This window comes from Gordionus sp. m RMFG-2023, chromosome 3 (genome assembly GCF_954871325.1).
Source record: "Gordionus sp. m RMFG-2023 chromosome 3, tfGorSpeb1-WG-v2, whole genome shotgun sequence".
NCBI classification, from domain to species: domain Eukaryota; kingdom Metazoa; phylum Nematomorpha; class Gordioida; order Chordodea; family Parachordodidae; genus Gordionus; species Gordionus sp. m RMFG-2023.
The window spans coordinates 9,495,742-9,518,970 of record NC_088777.1 but is presented as its reverse complement, the minus strand read 5'-3'; the positions used below and the strand labels follow the sequence as shown (position 1 = coordinate 9,518,970).

The 23,229-nt window shown below is 26.7% G+C and overlaps 2 long non-coding RNA genes across 2 annotated transcripts; both read right to left on the bottom strand.

The window, feature by feature from the left end:
• Positions 1-752: 752 nt before the first annotated feature.
• LOC135927121 (uncharacterized) lies at positions 753-2,456 on the bottom strand. Its single transcript, XR_010571949.1, has 3 exons — positions 2,287-2,456; positions 1,014-1,073; positions 753-969 (listed from the first exon to the last, which is right to left on the bottom strand). It is a non-coding gene; the product is annotated as an uncharacterized LOC135927121 (long non-coding RNA).
• Positions 2,457-13,020: 10,564 nt separating this feature from the next.
• On the bottom strand, positions 13,021-14,536 carry LOC135925756 (uncharacterized). The gene is made up of 3 exons (XR_010571723.1): positions 14,420-14,536; positions 13,108-13,170; positions 13,021-13,067 (listed from the first exon to the last, which is right to left on the bottom strand). It is a non-coding gene; the product is annotated as an uncharacterized LOC135925756 (long non-coding RNA).
• Between the last annotated feature and the right edge of the window lie 8,693 nt (positions 14,537-23,229).

The window sequence follows — 23,229 nt, the reverse complement described above, 5'->3', positions numbered from 1 at the left end:
GGAGATTCAAGATCTTGAATCCCCACGTTGGGATTCCGAATCCCACATGATTCCATATCCCAATACAACATATATAATATATTTACGATTTAAAAACGTATGCAATTTACAATAAAAGGATAAGCTATATAAAAATATAAAAATCTATGTTAATTTCATAGACGTTAGCACTAACCAAAATGAATCATTTATTAAATCAAAGGTTTAAATAAAAACCCACATTAATATGTGTTTTAAAAAATATATAAATTATTTTTAATTTTTATATATAATAATGACGATTTACTATATTCGGCTAGGCCCTGGTATTTTTAATAAAAAAATTTTAGGCCAGGCTTAAATATTTTTTAAAACAAGTTTTTATAGGCCCATATAAAACTATTATATAGGATTTTAAAAACTATCATATAGGATTTTAAAAACTATCATATAGGATTTTAAAAACCATATTATATGTATTTTTCGTAATTTGTGTAACTGGCTCAATTAAATTTAATTGTGGAATTTTATACAGTCTTGTTATTCTAATTAATATTGAATATTAAGGTATCTCGTCTAGAATTTGACATTTTTAAGATTTTTGAGTTAGAAGTGGATTTTAATTGATTAATTTCCACTAAATTTATAAATAAAAACTAGATTTAAATATATTAATTTTTCCTCGTTAGAACACTCTCAATTTTGAGTTATTTTCATGCATGATATTATAATATTTTATAATCACCCACAATAAAAAATTCAATATATAATTATTATTTAATATATAATTATAAATCGTATGTATAATATTATCGTAAATTAAATTATTATGAATTACATTTAATAAAAAATGATTTTATTATATTATAATATTATAACTTTTAACAAATTCATGTTATTATTTTAATTATTTTTGTGGGTTCAGTCGGCAAATATTACATCGGTAATTGAAAGAATTTTGACATCTAGTGGCACACAAATTTTCAATTCCTAAAGAAAATGTTTTTAATAATATATTTGATTATAACACTTACCATGATATCCAATGGCATTACTTTCAAATCGGGCGCTTCTAAGCCCTGCATCGGCTTCTCCTGTGATAAAATATAAATTTAGATTATTCTAAAAAGAATGATTAATGGGATTGTTTAAAATACTATTTATACCAGTGACATGCATGGTGCAAGATGGTCCTTGGTCAAAAAATTTTAATATTTTTATTATAACTCTTTTCTGCTAATTAACAAATTTATATAGGTGGTCTCAAATTAACTTATATGCAAAAAAGTTGTCCCTTTTAAGATTGCGGTAGACGACAAAATTATAAAATGAGTATTGGCCGGCCCGAATTTTTTTCCCATTGGATCCGGGGAAGACCATAACATATTAGAACATGCAAACAGAACCGTCTCTAGAAAATACATTAATTAGGCGTGGCTCAAAGGCGGATCAAACTTCAAAATCGTTAATAATTTTAAAAAAAATTAAATAAGTATAGTAAGTTCCGAATCATAGATTGTGTTTTTCAACGAATGTTGTAATATTAATAAAAATTTGCATTTATATCAATCTTAATATTCATTTGATTATTATTATAATAATGACCGATGCTATTATTAATCAAAAACGAGAGAAATGTTGATTAAAGCATAATAAAAAAAACTCTCAGACTTAATAATATAAGATGATCTAGATTTAAATACATATATGTGGTTAGATAGGGAATCTCCCCAATATAGGTGATAATGGTACTACGTTAGATTTTAGTAAATAATGTAGAATAAATATTATATTCAGATTTTTGAGAGCTTATCATTGGTTTAAGAATAAATTCTAATGAAAGTATAAAAAAACAAAGCTTCAATATAAATATTTGGATGTACAGGGGAAAAGGTATTTATTTCCACAATCTACCAAAATTTCACATTGTTCTAAATAAAATATCCCCTCCAATTTATCATTTTCAGAAAATTTTGGCTCCCACATGATTATAAATGATTTCCAAAACAATTATATTATTCACTATTCTTGAATATAAACATAACTATTATTATATAAAAACATTTCAATTAAATTTATAAAGTCGTAAATATAATTAGATCAGGTGTGAAGGGGTTTAGAAAAATATAATTTTTTTGAGGTGGCGTGATTTAGAAAAATATAAATTTTGAGGGGGCGTGATTTAGAAATCAATTTTTTTTTCCCCATTACCCTGAAAGGGAGAGTAGATAGTGTTAAAAAATACTAAAATACAGACCTCATCTCATTCAATTATAAAAATTGGTTAATATAAAAAGTAATAATTACCGCTAGGAAGATAAGATAATGTTGCTAATAATAATATTATTAAATAAGGCGCTAACATTTTTTTTATATATTAGTGATTTTTATGAAAAGTAAAATAAGTTCATATAGGGAAAAAATTTAATTTATTTTATATAGATCAGAATATTTTATTTTTACATTATTTAAGTAAATTTATTTATTTACAAAAAAAATTTATAGATTTTAAGACATTGATTAATTTGTAATAAAGACTAAAAAATAAATTTTACTAAAATTTCATATAAAATAAAGTTACCTTGAAATTATATTTTATTTATTGTGGCCAAATCTTACAAAACTGAAAAAATTTAAAAACAAATCTTCTAAAGCAATATTATTTCTTAAAAATTTTTTTAATCAGAAGAACATTTTAATTACTATATTATGTTAATTTAAAAAAAATAAAATATCAAAAAGGTTATTCTCTAAAAGAAATAGAATTACGAGTTTAGGAAAACAAACATATATTTTTTTTTTATTTTTTTTTCAATTGATTTTTCTTTTATTTAAAAATTTTTTAATATATAGTTTTCTCACATCAAATATAAAATAAAATAAAACAATATTATATAAAAACCGAGGTGGGACTACAAGTTCCCAAAAAACATGCGTAATTATATTTTAAAATTGTGATTTGAAGGTTTTGTTTTATAAAATAAAATTCTTTAGGTTCTGATGTAAGGGCTCTTATCTTATCCCCTATATTTTTTAAAAACTTTAAAGTTCCACTTGGCATATGTCCAAGGGAAGAGATAACAATCGGTGTAAAAATATAATTTGTGAATTTGGAATATTTCATTGTTTTTTTTTCTCGGCTATATCAACCGGATTAGAATTTAAATTTTTTGGGAAAGAAGATACGCATGTGAAGTCCCAAATTAAGGATTTCCCTAATGACCAAGGCACGGAAGTTAAGCCATCAGGTCTTAAGCCATCACCTAACGATAAATTTGTAGGCTCCAGGATGTTTGGTATTCGGGCCCTGGTAAGAGAACGGCTAATAGCTAAATTAATTGCTGCATGCCTTGCATGCCTGCCTTGACTATATATACAATTTAGACCATGTCTCCCTTTGGAGTCAACTAATGTTTTACATTTGATGCATGAATGTGTTTGAACAATGTTACATCCAAGTCGATGGCCTATGGCAACTCTTAATTGTTCATCTGATAAGAGGTTACCTAGGTTACGACTTGGTAATGCTTCCAACCATTCATAACCACTAGTACAGTCAGCATTCTGTAATAGTTGAATATACTCCAAAGGGGGGTTTGATGAGATTATTTAAAAAATTTTTTTATTAATGGTTCGAAAATAGATTGGTGTGTTAAGATCGTGGGTAAGAGAGCTTCAGGTGGAGCTAAAGATACCCAGGCTGTCAAGGCTGAGTTTAAAAGGTTATCTTTAAGAGAGATAAAAGAAGATATCATGGCGTTATTCATCAAACGTGATGCCAAAAATGAGGAAAGAGATAGAAGGTTTAAAGGATATAAATCTAAACCACCCATTTTCGAGGGTAATTGTGAGAAACCCCAATTAAAATCTTCCAATTTAATATTTAAAATATTTTCTAATAAACTTCTAAAAAATTCATGAACACGATTAATAATTTCATTATTTAAAAAAAAGGAAGAAGATCTAAAAATATGTACAATCTTTGGTAAAAATAAATATTTTTTTAAAAGAAAAAAGCTCTGGTGTGAAGGAATTTCGTTTAAAATAGTTTCAAGTCCTGATAAGCCTTCGAAAAATTTTTCCACGAACACCTCACAGTTGGAAAAACTGCTTAAAGGTGAACCTAGAAGATTAATTTAACTTTTTTTGATGTTTTTAAACCCTTGGACTTTGAGAGTATTTGAATTTAAAAAGCATATTTCCGATTTAGATTTATTTAGAGTAAGGCCTATGTTTAGAGAATTCTTCTCTATATATTCTATCGCTGCAAGAATATTTTTAGAAGGTCCGCAAATGGTACCATCATCTAGATACCATATGTTTAAATCTAAATTAAAAGAGGATTTTAGACAATGAACTAGGTTATGTATACCTAAACTAAAGATCAGAGGGCCCAAAGGGTCTCCTTGTTGAACACTCTCGTCAGAAGGAATTGTATATTCCCCGAATTTGAGAGGGGTTCAAGCAGCCATAAGACTGTTCAATAAATCTTGCATAAACTGGGAATTTTTTATAAAAAATGTTCAAAAATGTTTTTCTGGATAAAGAATTAAAAGCATTTTTAAAATCGAGCTTACAGACTACGGCGTCTGGAGGAGGATCTTCGATAGGTTCCACGTCAATTCGGCGCGGAAAATTCGGCGCACGACAATTCCGCGCGGCGTCAATTCGGCGCATCGTCAATTCAGCGCGGCGACAACTCGGCGCAACGTCGTAATCCGGCGCGGCGACAACTCGGCGCAACAGTCAATTCAGCGCGGCGACAACTCGGCGCAACGTCAATTCCGGCGCGGCGACAATTCGGCGCAACGTCAATCTCAGCGCAACGCTCGACCCGGCGCGGCGTCAATCTTCGGCGCTCATCTAATACAGTTGCAATTTATTATAAATTTATTAGCATAAAAAAAAGGATGAAAAAGGATGATTAAATAGAAATGATTTTGAATGTTGGTCATATTAATTATTTCTTCGTATTTTTTTTTACAAAAAAATCTCAATTTTATTTACTAAATGTGTATTATCAATAAAATAAATTAACAACCAATATTTATACCGCCGATTTCTTTGCTGGAACATTATAAGGTAGGGGAGACTGGGGTCAGTGGGACTGATTTTTATAAAATTGGCTACATAGCTCCTGGTTTTTTAGATATTATAAAAAAATATATGATTAGATACCTAAAACTATACTCTATAAAAATTCCTTATAAAAAATTTTAAGAATATAAATCATTTTTTTTTGCAATTTTACCTTTTGTAAAAGAACAATTTTTGTCCAACAAGCCCCAATAGCGGGTAAATTAAGGCAAGTTATATATAAAAATTGAAACTTAATTTTGTTTAATTTAATAAACATTTTGTATTTTTTTTCATTATTAACTGCCATAACTGACGGGTATGGTTTAGCAAGCTCCTGCTAATTTCTGGATATAATAAATACTCATAAAACTTTCCAAATTATAACCCAAATTATAAAAACTTCATCAATATTTTATTTCTTAAATAAAAATTTTTAATAATTATTTCAAAAGATTTTATTTATCTATAGACGTTGACTAATAAAAACTATATTATGATAAAATTTTAACATTCTGGTGTATTTAATTTTAAGATGAGATTAAGTGGTTTGCCAAGCCCCGGTACCTAACCCCAAGTCTCCCCTATTTTGATTAGTAGCCAATATTATGGGAAGCGAGAGATTTTTGCAGCCAAATGTAAGAAAAGTTTGGACTTTTATCTCTAATCTTACATGTTATTATGGCTAAAAATCTTAATCGACCCAAATCGGACGTTTAACAACACTAATGTTGATCCAATAAAATTCAAATTAAGACTGATTCATTTTTTAGATTTATTAAAAATCCTTAAAATAATTCTATTAATCATTTTAAATATATATTATGTTTAACTAATTTTTTCTATTATAAAATAATCAAAAACGAATTAACGCACAATTTTTTTATTTATATATAAAATGACTATAGAAAATACAAATATACTATATAAAACATGATATAAAACATGCCAAAAATATGTTTAAAAGAACATTTAAAAAAAATAGATAACAATAATTTGTTTGTAAATTAAAATTATATGCGATCCCCCTTAAATAATCATTAATCGGGCGATTTACATAGTCAGATTATAATATTTTCAGCTGTATCCCGATACACCTTTCTTGATCTCGGGGGTTGCGTATCAGAAATATATTGTTCAATTTTTGCTTCGGTTAACGATTGTTCTAAACGTAGAGCATCTAAAAATTTCCAAATAGAGGGATGGTGCGATGATAGCAGAGATGAGAATGCTCTGTGCCAACCTTTAGAAAATAATTGCAAAGTAAATTATAAAAAATATTGTGTAATAATGATTAAAAAGATAGCAAATTTTTAATAAAAATTACCTTCAACTGCATTATTTGTCTTTGGGATTCCCTCCAATGTAGCAGCGTATTGATTCCAAATGGGAATTGGAAACCTTGGTTCTTGTCTATCTCCATTATAAAGAATCTTGCCAATCCAGGTGGCTTCGTAATATGTTATAAGTTTGTCCATAGTTTTGTCCAAGACACTTCTCATTGTCTTGATAGAATTGTGTGTGTAATAGCCCATAAAAGGCATCAAACATGTCCTCCACGGGAACAAATGCAAGTGACACCATTTGTCTAATTTTTATAGACCAATCACTTCCCGCATCTCTATCTAAATAATGAGATAATACTTCGCTATCACTTTGGATGTGCCTCCAAATTGCTTGAGTCATATGGAAAAAAACAGCCTCTTATTGTTATCGATGGAAATGAATGTGTAAAGGCATTTATTTCAGCCTGCTCAAAATCGATCATTACCGATATAGGATTTATATTGTTTTGTAATCTTTTTATCTCATCCAAGACCCTTATGTATGTAATCTGGGTTTTATCCGGTAATAGCGCAAAAATTGTGGGTATAACTGTTTTATTATATAGGACATGGAGGGTCCAAAGTTGGTAAAAATTAAGGGGGTTGTCTTAAACGTGCCATCTCGCATACCAGTGACTGCTTTTCCGCCATCAATCTCAAGGTTTTTTGGGCAGTGGCGAATATCAAAATTCTTGTAGCTATTGGTAGTTCCGGTAGCAGATGCTTGCTATCATATTGAAGGAATGACAACCCCGAACATGTTTTTCTATAGATATCAGGTAAATCTAGATCATAACTGTTTGTCGGGGTAGGTAATGGAGAACTCCATGAGCGATCTAGCTCGCTGGATGGTTCGTTTTATTGACGTGATGGGCGGAAGGGCAGCATGAAGGGATGGGGAACCCTCTGCTATTGCAATGCTTATAATTTTTTGAGGTGTACCAGTCACCTCAATAGCCCGTTTTTTAATGTTATTTAGGCATTCGGTTTTTAAGACCTCTATACCATCTATCACATGATTATGATTATCAATATGAAGAATTACCTCTTCATTTAATGTGTGGCATCGTCCTTTGCAACGGGTAGGTCTACCTTCCAATAATTTATAAGCCTCTACACATTTCCATATTGTTTTTTGATTTATAATTCTTTCTTTCCTGAATATGTATTGATCATGAACTAATTGTGTTGATCCACGTTCACTTATGACATAATTTAAAGGCATTCTTAAAAATAAAAGTAAAACTATAAAATAAAAAATTATAAATGATATACAAAAATAAGATTATTAATATTTACCTTTAAATAGGAATTCTCAATTTACAATGATTAAATTATGGAAAATAAAGATTAAATTACGGAAGGAAATGAAAAATATTAAAGTTTTTTTACAGACTTTTAAAATGAAAAAAAAGGACAAAATTTTAAGATAAATAATTCTATTTATTAATTTGTCTAAAGTTAGGCGGGGAAAAAAAGAAAAAGGAGATTTGGATTTTATGTTTAATTTAGATTATAAAATTTATTGAGAAAAATAACGATTGAATTCTATAAAATTATTGAACAAAAGGAATAAATCGCAAGAAAATCGGTATAAATATTGGTTGTTAATTTATTTTATTGATATTACACATTTAATAAATAAAATTGAGATTTTTATAAAAAAAAATACGAAGAAATAATTAATATGACCAACATTCAAAATCATTTCTATTTAATCATCCTTTTTTTATGCTAATAAATTTATAATAAATTGCAAACTGTAATAGATACACGCGCCGAATTGACGACGCGCCGAATTGACGTTGCGCTGAATTGATGTGGCGCCGAATTGACGCCACGTTGAATTGACGCCACGCCGAATTGACGTTGCGCCGAGTTGTCGCCGTGCTGAATTGACGTTGCGCCGAGTTGTCGCCGCGCTGAATTGACGATGCGCCGTAAATTGACGCCGCGCCGAGTTTTCTGCGCCGAATTGTCGTGCGCCGAATTTTCCGCGCCGAAATGACGTGATACCTCTTCGATATATATGCGAAGAGAGTGAGCTGCTATTTCGCATCCCCCTTTAGTACCAAAGCCTAGTTGATATGTTTGGAACATTTTTGAAGCATCAGGTTTGATGCGCTCAACGATTATCTTAGCTAAAAGTCTCCTAAAAAAAGACCCTATTGCAATTGGCCGAACTCCACCATCAGGCTTAGAAAAAGCAATTAATCTTGCGCCAAAAATAATTTGGTGAATTTGACTAGGTAAATCATTGTTCAATTTATTTTCACTAAGTATTATCAATGAATTTACAAATGAATCTTGATAAGGATTTTTAGGGTTAATTAAAAATTGGAAATAAGAGGGGCGAAAACCGTCAATTCCCCCTGCAGAGTTTTTATTAAAAGATAAAACTGTTTTAATTAATTCTTCCTTACCTATTTCGATTAAGTTAGATTTTATAGGGATGGGAAGATCTTCAGGAAAAGCCTGAGGGTGCAATTCTTTTAATAAAGTAAAAGTATGTTCATCAAATGGAGCCAATTTATCATTAGATGAAGCTAATTTAAGAGCTCCACATACGTCCCCTTGGTCTATTTTTTTTGATATAATTTTACATTTATGGGCAAAATCAGATGTAGCCCTTACATCAGGAACGTAATTTTCCATTTCTAAATCATAAAAATGGTCTATTTTATATTTTATACTTTCATGCAAAATAGTTTTTTTATTTTTATCTGTAGGTTTAATTAAGACTTTAAAAGGAAAGGTTAAAAGATTCTCCCAAGCTTTAAGGGAATTTAAATTTGAATTAACTTCCATAATAAGTGTTGTTAAAAAATTAGAAATTAAAGACCTTGATTTAAGGGGTAGGTGGATTAAGGTTGGTGGCTTTTCCCACTTTAAAAAATTCTCATAAAAATCAGGATAAAAATTTTGAATTACAATGGGGGTTGTTTCAATTTTGTTGTACAAAATTTCATTTGAAGGGGGTTTACCAGAGTTTATACATGGTTTTGACCTGGGCCCATGTTTATAAAAACAAATAGCTTGGGTCAAGGCTATATTTCTATGGCAGGCATTACAAATGCTTGACATACCCATTTTAGAAGAATAAAAAAAAAAGGAGAAGAGGGTAGGGGGTATGTATAAATGAATAACTTTTCAAAAATATTATTTTTTAAAAATAATATAAAAAAAAAAATAAATAAATAAAAGTTATAAAATTAAATTCAAAATTTAAATTTTGTTGTATTAAGAATAATTGAGTAATGTTTAAATAAAAATTTATATTTTAAAAAATATAATACAAACTAACTTAAAATCTATATTTTTGAAAAATTTATTAAAATTTGAGGTTTAAATGATTGTGGAATTTTGGAATGTTTAAAAATATTTTTAAAATCAAGTAGATAAATTAACTTAAAACTATATATGATTGAGATAAGTATTTTCATCATTGATTGAATCAAAGACATCTTGGTGGTATGTTAGTGTTGAGCAAGCCACAATAATGTTCTTGTATTAATGATTGTTGTGCAGGAATATCATTGATTGAATCAAAGAAATCTTGGTGGTAAGTTGAGCAAGCCACAATAAAGTTCTTGTATTATGATTGTTTTGCAGCAATATCTATTTAAAAATATATTTGATTGAGATAAGTAATTTCATCATTGATTGAATCAAAGAAATCTTGGTGGTAAGTTACTGTTGAGCACTATAATGTTATAATACAATTTTTAAAACCATCTAATTAGTTTAACAATATAAATTATATGTATAAATATCTAATTTAACAATGCGAGAAGAAATTAATTAGTTTTTTGATATTTGGTATAGTCTTACCATATAACTGGTTAAATAATTCAAATAAAATAGGATTAAGTGTTGAAACTAAAATATTGTATTTTTTATTTTATAAAAAATCAAAAAAAAATCTTTGGGTTATATGTAATTGCTCTAATTTTACCTTCTATATTAAAAATAAGACTTAAAGTCCGCTTTTCATAAGTTATCATCTTCTTTTATCTGATGATATTTTTTGGAAAAGAAAAAACTCATATAAAACCTATTTAAAAATTTCCCTAAAGACTAAGGTACTAAAGTTAAAATATATGACCTCATCATCTGAGAATAAATTGAAGGCTCACAACAAGAATGTTTTTTTAATAATTATATTATTCATATTTTTGATTTGATTTAAGATAATAATAATTTTGGTTTTGTATATGATTAACTAGAGAATACCATGGCCTTCAAAATAATGATATGTAACATTATAAATTGATAGTTTTTCCTTTCAAATACTTTGTAATTGTAATTATTTGCATGTATTTTTACAATCAAAAAATAAAATAAAGACAAGTTCATTAGCAAGTTCAAATTTATATAAAATTAAATCCTTTCTCCCCGGAAATCTTACGCCCTTCCTCAATTACAAAGTGCAGTAATAATTAAACTTAGCCATTTTCGATTCGCAGCAAGACAAGAACATCGTTATTATATTAATCTAGTGTCAATTGAAGAATACTAGAAAATAAATCTTTTAATTTCCTTCTTGGATTCTTTTATGACTTAAATGAATGTAAGGTTCTTGATTCATCAAGCAGCATCTACAAATATGAAAATATTATTATCGAAGAAGCCTTCCGAATCTATTTCAAATCTTGATAGAGAAACAATTAAATATTTAGCAAATTTCTATCGTAAGTATATTGAAGTATCCCATGATGTATTTATAGTTGAATGCAAACTGATACAAAAAGTTAATTATTGTTAATTATGTTCCAAAAAACGGTAGAGATGCTTTGTATAATATCGAACACATTATGGAATATTTTCCATATATATTAAAATGATTATATATTTTGGCAACTCTACCCATTATTACTTCTATACCAATGAATGAATATTTTCTTCTTTGAATAACTTACATAAAAAGTATTACTTCAGAAAATATATAAAATGGTTAGCCCTTCTTAATTATTTATTTAAATAAATTTCTGCAAATTAAGATCTTCACGCGCCTGAGTCAACACTATATCACCTCAAGACAAAAGAATGCCCAATTTAAAAGAACCATTCATACACTCAAGGAGAAATATCTGTGCGAGATTTTAAAACAGATTAAACTGATTTATGAAATATCCTTAGGACATCATATAGGCTAGCTACATAAATCTTTCAAAGATTATGTTATGCTGGCAGGCTAAAACCAGTTTTAATTTTAACAAGATAAATGCTCGCAATGAGAAAGAAAAGTCACACTAGATTTCAAAGATTTACAACCAGTATAGTTTGTGAACAAAATCACTTCGTGCTGGTGGAAAGGTATGACTAAGTTTTATTTATTCATACATTATTGATTCTGCTGAATTTTTTAAATGTAAGAAGAGAAATTTATGAGGTATAGTTATAGAATTAGAAGACGAAAGAATAAAATTTGGAGGGGTGGGGCTTTTAGTTACAAATTAAAATTGAATTTAAAGCAGCTTATTAAAAATTGATATCACTTCTGTTCTGAAAATAGTAGTGCCTAATACTCATAGTAAGATATAAAGAAACTAAACCCATTATAATTTATATGAAGCTATGATATCCCCACCCCTTAGTATAAAGGTTTTATATTACGAGCTACTCGTTTTATCAATTAGTTACAAGTTGTTTTCCCATAGATATTAAAATATCAGGCAATTGGAAAAGTAAATCTAAAAAATGATATCCAATAAAACCCCAAGAAAATAACACCTCGAAATAAAATCCCTTTATAAAAAAACATAAATCATCACATTTTTGTTGTATATGCACGAGAGTTTAAAAAATATCATATAACTTAATTGTTTAAATCAATGTATAAAACTATTAATATGACATTTAGTAAATTTATTCTTAGGATTTACTTCAAATTATAAAATTTGTTTAAACTTTATATAAATATATCTTTTTATTTTCACAAAATTGCTAAAAATAATATTTAAATTTATTCTATAAACATCTGACTTTTAATTTTATTAGGTTAATACAAGATATATCTACATTTCGATATTAAATTTTACAAAATTTTGTTATAAGTTTAATTTTTTTTATTAGATTAAAACAATTCAATTAAAATTTTCGTCATTTCTTCCTCAGAATCCCTTTATCGGGGGCATTCGTTTGTTTTTTTCAAAATAACTGAGCACATTTTAAGAGTGTACATGTATCACTGGCAGTCTATGGTAATCCTGAGATATATATTTTATCCATGTTTCCGGAACAGTTATGTCTGTTCTATATGTTATACCACTAATTGATTTAGTTTTAAAGATATTTTATTTAAATTAATTCCAATTTAACTCTAATTATTTAAGTTTTTGAATAGAAAAAATTGTTTCAAAAAAATAAAACAATTAAAATCGGTCGTTAGAATGTGGTTTACTTGGTTCTTATTCATACTTTTTCATTTCAGGCTATAATAATTTCACTGGCCCAATTTATTAAAAATTCAATATTTAATTATAATCATATATATATAATTATAAATCGTTTATATAATATTATCAATTTTTATGAATTATATTTAATAAAAAATGACTTTATTATATAATAATATGTTAACAAATTCATGGTATTATTTTGATTATTTCTGTGAATTCGGTTGGCAAACTCTACAATGTTCATTGTTAGAATTTTGACATCTATTGGCACAAAAATTTTCAATTCCTTAAGAAAAATTAATAATATATTAGATTATAACTCTTACCATGATATCTAATGTAGGCATTACTTTCAATTCGCTCGTCTAAAAGCCCTGGATCGGCTTCTCCTATAATAAAATATTAATTTAGATTATTCCATAAAGAGAGATTAATGAGAATTTTAGTTTTATTCTATTTATACCAAAGTCACATATGCGGATGGCTCGTGGTTGGCCAGAAAAATTAATACATTTAAATGTTTTTATTATTAACTTTTTTCTGCTAAACTTAAACACTTTAATAAATTTATATAGGTGGTCACAAATTAACTTATATGAAAAAAAGTTGTCTCATTTTAGACTGAGGTCGACGGAGCCGTTATTATAAATTGAGTATTGGCCAACCCGAATTTTTTTTCTATGGAGGAGGGTAAGACAATCAAATATTAGCACATGCAAACAGAGCAGTTTCTACAGCAAACATTAATTAGGCGTGACTCAAAAGCGGACAACGGCAAATTCATTAATAATTTTAAAAAATTTAAGTCTGTATATCAAGTTCTATGTTTATTCTATTATTGTGTTTTTCAACGAATCTTGTAATAACATGATATCAAGTAAAATTTACATTTATATCTATATAAATATTCCTTTGATGAATATTATGATAATAATCGATGTTATTATTAATCAAAAACGAAAAAAGTGTTGAGTGAACGGATAATAAAAAAAACTCTCAGACTTGATATAAATATAAGATAAACTAGATTTAAAATTATATATGTGGCTAGATAGGGAATCTTCCCAATATAGGTGATAATGACAGGTTTGATTTTAGTAAATAATGTAAAATAAATATTATGTTCAGATTTCCCACAGCTTATCATTTTGGTTTATGAATAAATTACTAATAATGAAGTTTTTCTAAAGAAAGTATAAAAAGCAAAGCTTCAATATAGATATTTGGATGTATAGGGAAAAGCTATTTATTTCCACATCTAAGAAAAGCACATTATTTTAAATAAAATATCTAATCCAATTTATCCTTTTAGAATAATTTTTGAGCCACACATGATTTTGAATAATTTTCAAAACGATTATATTATTCACTATTTTGGAATATCATTACTATTATTATATAAAAAGATTTATTTTTAAATTATTAAAAGTCGACAAAATAATTAGATCGGGCCTGAAGGGGTTTAGAAAAATATGATTTTTGAGAGGGCGTGATTTAGAAGAACAATTTTTTATTTACCGGCTATAATTTTTTTTCCTACTACGATAAAAAGGAGAGTAAATAGTGTTAGATAATACTAAAATACAGACCTTTTCTAAATACATTTCATTATAAAAATTAATATAAGGTAATAATTACCGCTAGTAAGATAAGATAATGTTGCTATTAATAATATTATTAAATAAGAAGCTAACATTTTTTTTTTATAATTTTGTGATTTTATGAAAAGTAAAATAAGTAAATATAGGGAAAAAATTTAATCTATTATATATCCATAATATTTTATTTTTACATTATTTAATTAATTATATTTATTTAAAAAAATAATGTATTAGTGTTAAGACAATGGTTAATTATAATAAAGACTAAAAATAAATTTTAGTAAAATTTCATATTAGATAAAGTTACCTTGAAATTATTTTTTAGTATTATATCCATATTTTATAACTGATGAAATTTTACACAAATCCAATCAATTTAAAAAAATGATATTTCTTGTAATTTTTTCTTTATCAAATAAACAGTTTTATTAGTATATTATGTTAATTTAAAAAAATAAAATATAAGTCATTCTCTAAAAACAAATATCACTATAGGTTTCCAAGCAAACATAAATTTTATATATTATTAATAATATATAAGCTAAATCTTAGAATTGAATTAATTATAGCTTTCTTAATTTTAAGTTTTAGCATAATAGCAAGTAAACTTTAATTTAATTCCTTCAATATATTTTATGATTTTATAATTATTTTAAAATTTTATAATTATTTAAAATTCTATGACAGCTTTTGCCAAGAGATTTACAAAAATTTACAAATATAAAAATACCACAGTATTATTTGCTTCTCCTCAATAAGCACAGATTTAATTTTAAAGTGAAAGTTTTTTTAGTTGCTAACTAAGTATTTTATCCAAAAATAATGCCTAAAAGTGGAAATTTCGTAATAAAGCACACGTCTATGAACAAAATCTACAAGCTTAGGCAATGTTTTTTTGCCAAAATAATGAGTTAGCCGTTTTTAAAATTCAGCTTAAATGGAGCGATTTTGCATCACTATAACCTATGTGACTAAAAAATATGTTGCAGCATTTCATATTTTGCTACTAAACTTTTTGGGCATTTACTTGAAGCTTAAACAGTGCTGTTTTCGAGTAGCGCCTGTGGCTTAATTGTTATAGATATCTTTAATTTTTAAATATAGATAAATGGATCAGGTGTACTAAAGTTAAATCATCTGGCCTCATCATCTTATTATAAATAGCAGGCCACATAGTTAAAACATTAAGAATGTTGTTTAATAATCATATAAATGCATATTTTTTGATTTAACTTAAGCTAATAATATTTTGGTTTTGTTTATGATAAACTAGAGAAAATTATGACATCCAAAATAAAATAATTATAAATAAGAAAGAAAAAAATATAGACTTACTTTATTGAAATTTATCTTGATAAATTTCTGATTACCAATTATTTTGAGTTTGAAAACAAATAACTAAAAAAATTTCAAGGTTACTTTAATATATTTAGATATTTTTAGAATATTTATAGTATATTGTTATTTATATATATTAATCATTACTAATTTTATCTAATATTAATTATTGAAAATGAAAACAGCATAAATAAACTAACATTAAGCTAAGTCCAAAATTTGAAGAAAAACAAATTTCAAAAAGTTTAATAAAAATAAAGAAATTATCCCCTTTCTAATCGAATATTAAAAACATGTTAAAATCATTTTTGATTTTATGAAAGTTATAACACTAATTTTTGTATGAATTAAATTTCCATTAAATTTAAATTTCATTATTTACTATTCACTTGATATACTTTTTACGAAAAAGATTTGAATTCATATATACACCTATTTTCAACATTTTCTCTGGGAATTTATTTATTTTTTAACTTTTTATTATCATTAATAACTAAAAAAAATATATGCTAGCTTAATATTTAATAATATTCTTTTTTAACATTAGCTATTCCCAAGATAATTATTATAAAAAAATGTAAAATAAAAAAGCGGTGCCTCAAAACAAAACCTAATAATTATTGAACATTTTTGAAAATATTAATTTATAACTCAGAATCTCCTAGTTATGGAATTTTTGATTTTGTTAGAAAAAAATTATTTATTATAAAAAAAATCACGCCTGGCTTCTTTGCTCATAGATGGTAGAAAAAGGACTTTATTAACAAAATTTTGAGGTTTGCGTAAAATTATGGGGCCAAAATTTGAATTTAAGATAGCGAAATTGAGCCGTTTTACAATAGCCATGTCCTAGCAAGCTATTTTAATTGTTTAATTTTTTCTTTAACAATTATTCAATGCAAAAATATGGCAACTCATTATTCGCAAACTAAAATTAAATATGTATATTGGGGGGGGGGGGGGGTAATATTATAATAATTTATTTTAGAAAATAAAATTTATTTGAAACATAACCAAGAGGAATAGAAATGAAATCTCAGATATAACTGTTCCGAAATAAAATAAAGTGGTAAATTATATCTCAGGACTTTCATATATTCAATATCAATGTGACAGATATACTATTAAATTATGCTTTTTTATGAATAAGCTCCGAGAAGGAATGGAAAACACCTATTGAGTAATTTTTGTAGGTTCCAATGGTCGGCCATTTTATAGTAATTTTGAAAAAACCAATAGCTTGAGAAATGGGAGGAATCAATAAAATTCCTAAAGAGTCGCGATTACAATCCTTCGAAATTGAAAAAAAGTTAAAAGATCCATGCAAAATTTAAATTTTGACGAGGAATAACGATAGTAAGTGGGTGCAACTTTTCTCCCCCACTAGTGTATATAAATACATATATCGAAGAAATAGAAAAAAAACTAGGATATAATAATAATAAGATTAAATGGCCAAATTCCACATAATTTGAAATCATTTTTAACTGTAGCTGGAGCACATCCATTATATAAAATATCCCTGACTATACTATATCATAGATTGTAAAATATTAACCATAATTGATGCTTATCCAAGATTCAACTGAAAATATCTTTTAATCGGCCAAACACTGTTTTATCTAATAATTGTAATTTATTAAGGGCAATGTGATAGTAATAATGAATATTATAATAGCATAGTCTTAACATATAAATATTAATTATATGCATTTTATCTGTCATAATTTAAATTGCAATTATTTTTTTTATTCAATAAATTAGAATTTTATAAAGATACTAGCTGATAACGTCAGGAATGACATGGAATCATTTATACAATGATGGATGAACAATATATTTTAACTTTTTTGACAATGGATCAGTTTTCCTATCTTATGAGATGTAATTCAGTAATTTATATTTATTTAGATGAGGGGTTATTTATTTTAAAAAAAATATGTTTATGAAGTATACTTACTAATTTTAATTTATGTGCACAATAAAAAATCTTTTAAATTTTTTATTCATTTGTATTTGTAATTTATAATCTTAAAAATATATTGCTAGAAGAGTTTTGTGGGGCAAAGTTATATCGAAAATTGCAAAACTCATCTAGCAAGAATGTATTTTCTAGATTATAAATTACAAATAAAAATGAATAAAAATTTAGTTTAAGGATTTTTATTGTTCAAATATATTAAAATAATGGAGAATTTTTGAATAACCCCTTCTCTAAATAAATATAAATTTCGGAATAGAACCTCATAAGATAGAAAAATTTCTAATTCAACTATCATCATATAAAGGTGAAATTATTATTACCCATCATTGAATAAAGGAGAAAATTTTATTCCCCATCATTCTTGACCAGCTATTTAACTTATATTTTTCATAATGGGTCTTAAAGGATCCCTAAAATATATATAAACTTAAGGCCTGGTCACAAGAGGCCTAATTTTTTTGTTATTTATGCCAAAATAATCAGGATTAATATTTCCTCCATTCACAATGCTTCTTTATTTCCTAGTGTCCAACAATTTCTTGAAATGTTTGGAGCATTAAAATCGTAATTTAATTATATCAGAAATTTTGTAAAATGATTTATATAAAGCATATCTGTGGTTTGTTTATTCCTTTTTCAAATAAAGTCAGATAAGAATTGAAAATATTTGATTTTGAAAATATAGTCCATCATGAGTCTTGATTTATTTATCAGACCCAGACCCAGGTCACGAAAAATAATTTGCAGGCACAGCCCATGTTTGATTAAAAAACAACCCATCCTAAGTTTCATAAATTTTTCCCAGCCCATATCCAAATTTTTTTATTTTTTTGAATGATAATAAACAATATTTTAGTGTATTTAGGCCATCACTTTGTTTGCAATACTGAAATTTGTTATTACTAGAAGAAAAAAAAATACAATATATTTTTAAGTTAGTAACAGTTTAATAAGCTAAATTTATATAAAAATTAGGTCAAAGGCCATTAAATTTTTTTATCAAAAACCCAGGCCTGACCTAAGCACATTAATATATTATACCTGGCACCCCATGGGTCGACCGCCCCATGAAGCTCTTTGATTGCAATGGTAAACCATTTTAAATCATTAAAATATTTGTTAAAAGAAAGAAAAAATTTTTAAATCTATAGTAAAAAAATATTTGAAACAAATGTTAAAAATGGACAAAAAAATTTAAATAGATGCAATGAAATATAATTAAATGTATAAAAATATAGCATTTTATATTTTGTTCTTTAGTCAGAACTCTAAATTGGAATGTTTCCAATGGATGGATATTAAAAATTTCACAAGTAGTCAGATTTAGAAAAGTCAATAGATTTAAAAAAAAATAACAACGTTTCTTTAAATAAGCAAAGTTGTTCAACCAATTTTGCAACTTTTAATTGTTTATTACAAATAAAATCTAGCGTTGAATATACAAAATAACACTGTTTAAATGGTGCAGAGGATAGGAAGGTTGTGAGCACTAAATGCAATATATCTGATCAAAATTTTGAAAATCAATTGCAAAAATGAATAAAATATTATCATATGATATGTAAAAATAAATAAAAATTCAATCTGGTATATGAGTTATTTAAAGCAACTAAGTCTATTTATTGTTTATATTTATCAAGATCTTTTATCGAGATTAAGATAAATTAGGACACAAACTACACTTACCAAGTGTAGACCTAGTAGACTGCTAGGTTGAAAGGCTATGTTTTATTTTTCATCGTTAGCAATTATCTTGGTGAACATCAGGATCTATATTTAATGTCAAAATTATTTTAAAAATTTAGGTTTATTTTTCCAAAAAATATGTTTGTCAAATTAAATCACGAAAAATTTAATCTTTTTATAAAAATACAAAATTACTTGTCAAGATACTTATATTAGCAGACGGGCGAGGTGCATCGACCGGTTCATTAAACTAAATATAATTAGTATATTTAATAAATCAACAGCCACTTATGATAACGATCCATATCCTCCTATAAAACAGCACAAACTGTTCCAAACTCTAAGCATACTTTCCAGTCTTGTTGTTGCTTAGATTAATGCCAAATAGCGATAAAAAGCTACCAAAAAATCTTGATAATACCTCTTTCTAAATAACCAACTCCACTCAATATAACCTAAACTATTTAACGATTACATTTATACCAATTGTCTTCTTATTATTTATTATTAATATATATTCAATTTTAGTGCTTAGAAAGATTAATACGCACCCTTCCCTTATTCACATCACTGATACCCACACATTATAATATTATATACTATACTAATACCACTTTTTATTATATGATTTGGTATAAAATATTTAAAATATATATCGTTAATAAATCACAGAATTTAATAAACTTCAACCTCTTACTCTATAAAAAGTTGAAGTTGAGACTCATCAGCAAAGCGACTTATGTTATAAGTAAAATTTTTCCTGGTATAGAGAGGAGGAAGACAATACTCAACCTTAAAATATGTACTCTAAAACTCTTTATTTATACTATTAGAAATAAATCTTATATATATTCTAGATTGTATTATATCATGTCCCCACCCCATTTTTAAAATAAATTAGGTTTTTACCCATTTAGAAATAGTTTTCCTATATTATATTGAATCATACTTTTATTATAAAACCAAGATATATTATATAGTAATAAATCATCAATTTTGAATATTTTTATATTACTTTTATTAAAGAAACAATTTTCCCCAAATTAGAGTCCTTAATATTAAGATAATTGGACAAACGAATTTTAAATTTTGATTAATAAAATACAGAAATAATCCTAAATCCTAATCTTCAAACAACTTTTTGTTTCCGCTTTTTAACTTCTGTATAAATATTTTTCTCTTTTGGTAATCCAAACAATATATAAAGAAGATTAGATCTTTAAATTTTTTTAATCTTCAAAATTTGTGGATTCCAAAGATCATTACAAATTTTGAAAATAAAATCCATATTTATTTTTGAAGATTTTTTAATTTTGAGCAAATATATCAGAGATACTTAAGTTATTGTTTGCCATAGATTGTGTGCCATAAAATACTAATCTTTCTTCCCATGATTAATATATGTCATATTGAGATATGGAATCCATTGTGATTTCGAATCATCTTATTTTGCAATGAACTTTAGAACTACTCCTAATTTTAGATTTTTCATATAAATTTAAAAATACCAAAATGTATATGGCTGAAATTGGATGAAATTGGCTGAAATTTATATAGTAAATACTATATACATGCTAGAATACATTTCCAGTTAAATTGGATTTTAAAATCGCCCTAGGCAAAGGATTTAAAATTAAAAAATTTCGAGTCCTCACGGATTCCATATATTTATCTAGGGTTTGGTTGGATATATAGTATGATTGGAAAAAATTAATGACTTGATCCAATTGATAAGTTAAACATGATTCTGCATAAATAATGTATATTTAATGAGAGCACTTAGTTTAGCCAAAAAAATTTTTTTTTAAAATGAATACTACCTTTTTTGAATCTCCTTGAAAAGCTAAAAGTGATTCTCCATTTATTTTTTAAAAATAACGTATATTTCGATTTACAAGGGCGCGGGTCAAAAATATAAAAAATTTATAAACTTAATATTAACATATTCTAAATCCTTTTAATGAGTTTAATATGAATATATTTACCGAGAGCATATAGTGAGAACATATTTTAGTCAAAAAATAGAAGAACTTAAGTGTTTTTTAAAGTTTACTAAGTTATAACAAATTAATAAACTTAATATTAACATTATTTGATTCCTTTAATGAGCTTAATAAGATTATGTTTTTATTTATCAATTAAGCTTCTTTTATAGGGGGCTTAGTTCTCATTAGTTGATCTTCCATCGTCGGCATTACAGAAGGATTGGGATAAACCTCTAATTGGCAACTCCGTTGCATTCCTTAAATCGACCAACCAGAGGACCATTCTCTACTCTTCTTCATTTTCGAAGGTAGTAAATATGAATTTCTTGAGGCTTTCACATCCCAAACCTTGACCAGCTCCTAAGCAATGATGAGCTACGTCACGCCATTGGTCTTAGACTGAATTGCGATATGGTAATATCTTATCACTGTATCCTTTAAACGTCACTCCAAAGACCGTCACTTTCTACACTGCAATCGCTGTAGAGGCAGATTCATTAGGCATTCAAAATGCAATGATACCATTGCCCGGGCCTTAAAATCCGCCGGCATCTCAACCCTCGAACCTATTGACCTTTACAATTCCGATGGTAAGCGGCCTGATGGTTCGACTATGATCCCTTGGAAGAGGGGGGAATTCCTAACTTGGGATTTCTCATGAATCAATTCTCTTGCCCCTTCTAATATATATAGAGATGCCATACTAGATGCCGAGGCGAATAAGCTAGCCAAATATTCGCTATCTCTTCCCGCCAATTATACATTGCTACCATTAATCGCCACTACTCTAATGTCGTTCGGCTCTCATGCCTTAGACTTCTTTAAAGAACTTGGAAAACGGATCTCTGCTAAAACCGAGGATCCCAACGAGGGATTCTACCTACGCCAACGTTTAGCCATAAACATAGCAAAATATAATTATCTCAGCTTTATTTTTTCAATATCCGAAACCCCGTAATTGAACATCCTATGCATAGTATAAACTTTGGCCATTTTGTTGCCTATTATAATGTTAGCACTAAAAGGTAACTTATCTCTTCAATAAAAAAAAACAAGAATTAATGACTTTATATAATTGGATTTACTAATATCATATTTTTTTAATATTACTATAACTTACCTTGATATAAATTGTCGATATAACAAAATTATAATATTGTTAATATTTTAACAAAATTTACTCCTCTTGATAATAAAAATAAAAGTTTAGTCAAAATAATTTTTTTTTGATAATTAAAAATTTAAAAAAAAATGGATAATACTATCTTTGAAAAGCTAAAAATGATTTTTGTATTCATTTTTTAAAAATAATGTATATTTACCTAGGGCGCGTAGTTTAGTTAAAAAAAGAAGAAATAAAGTGTTTTTCCAAAAGCCCACTATGTTATAAATAATTTATAAACTTAATATTAACATTTTCTTATTCCTTTTATGAGTTTAATTGATTATGCCTTTTTTTATAAATTAAGCTTCTTTGATAGGGGGCGCGTAGGGGCACGTAGTTTAGTAAAAAAAAAAGTGTTTTTTCAAAAGCCCACTAAGTTATAAAAAATTTTAAAATATAATATTAAAATTTATTGATTCCTTATTATAAGCTATATATGATTCTGCGTTCATTTTTCATAAATTAAGCTTCTTTGATAGGAGGCGTGTAGGGGCACTTATTTTGGTCATGTAAAAAAATTATTTTTAAAATTTTTTATTATATTAGCATTTATTTTTTAAATAAAAAAATACATTTTCTAACTATCTTATATATAACGCTAAATACGATTATTAATATAATTATTAATATAATTTAAATTAAGCTGGTGCGTATTTTAGTCATGCCCGAATATTGTGTAAAATTAAATA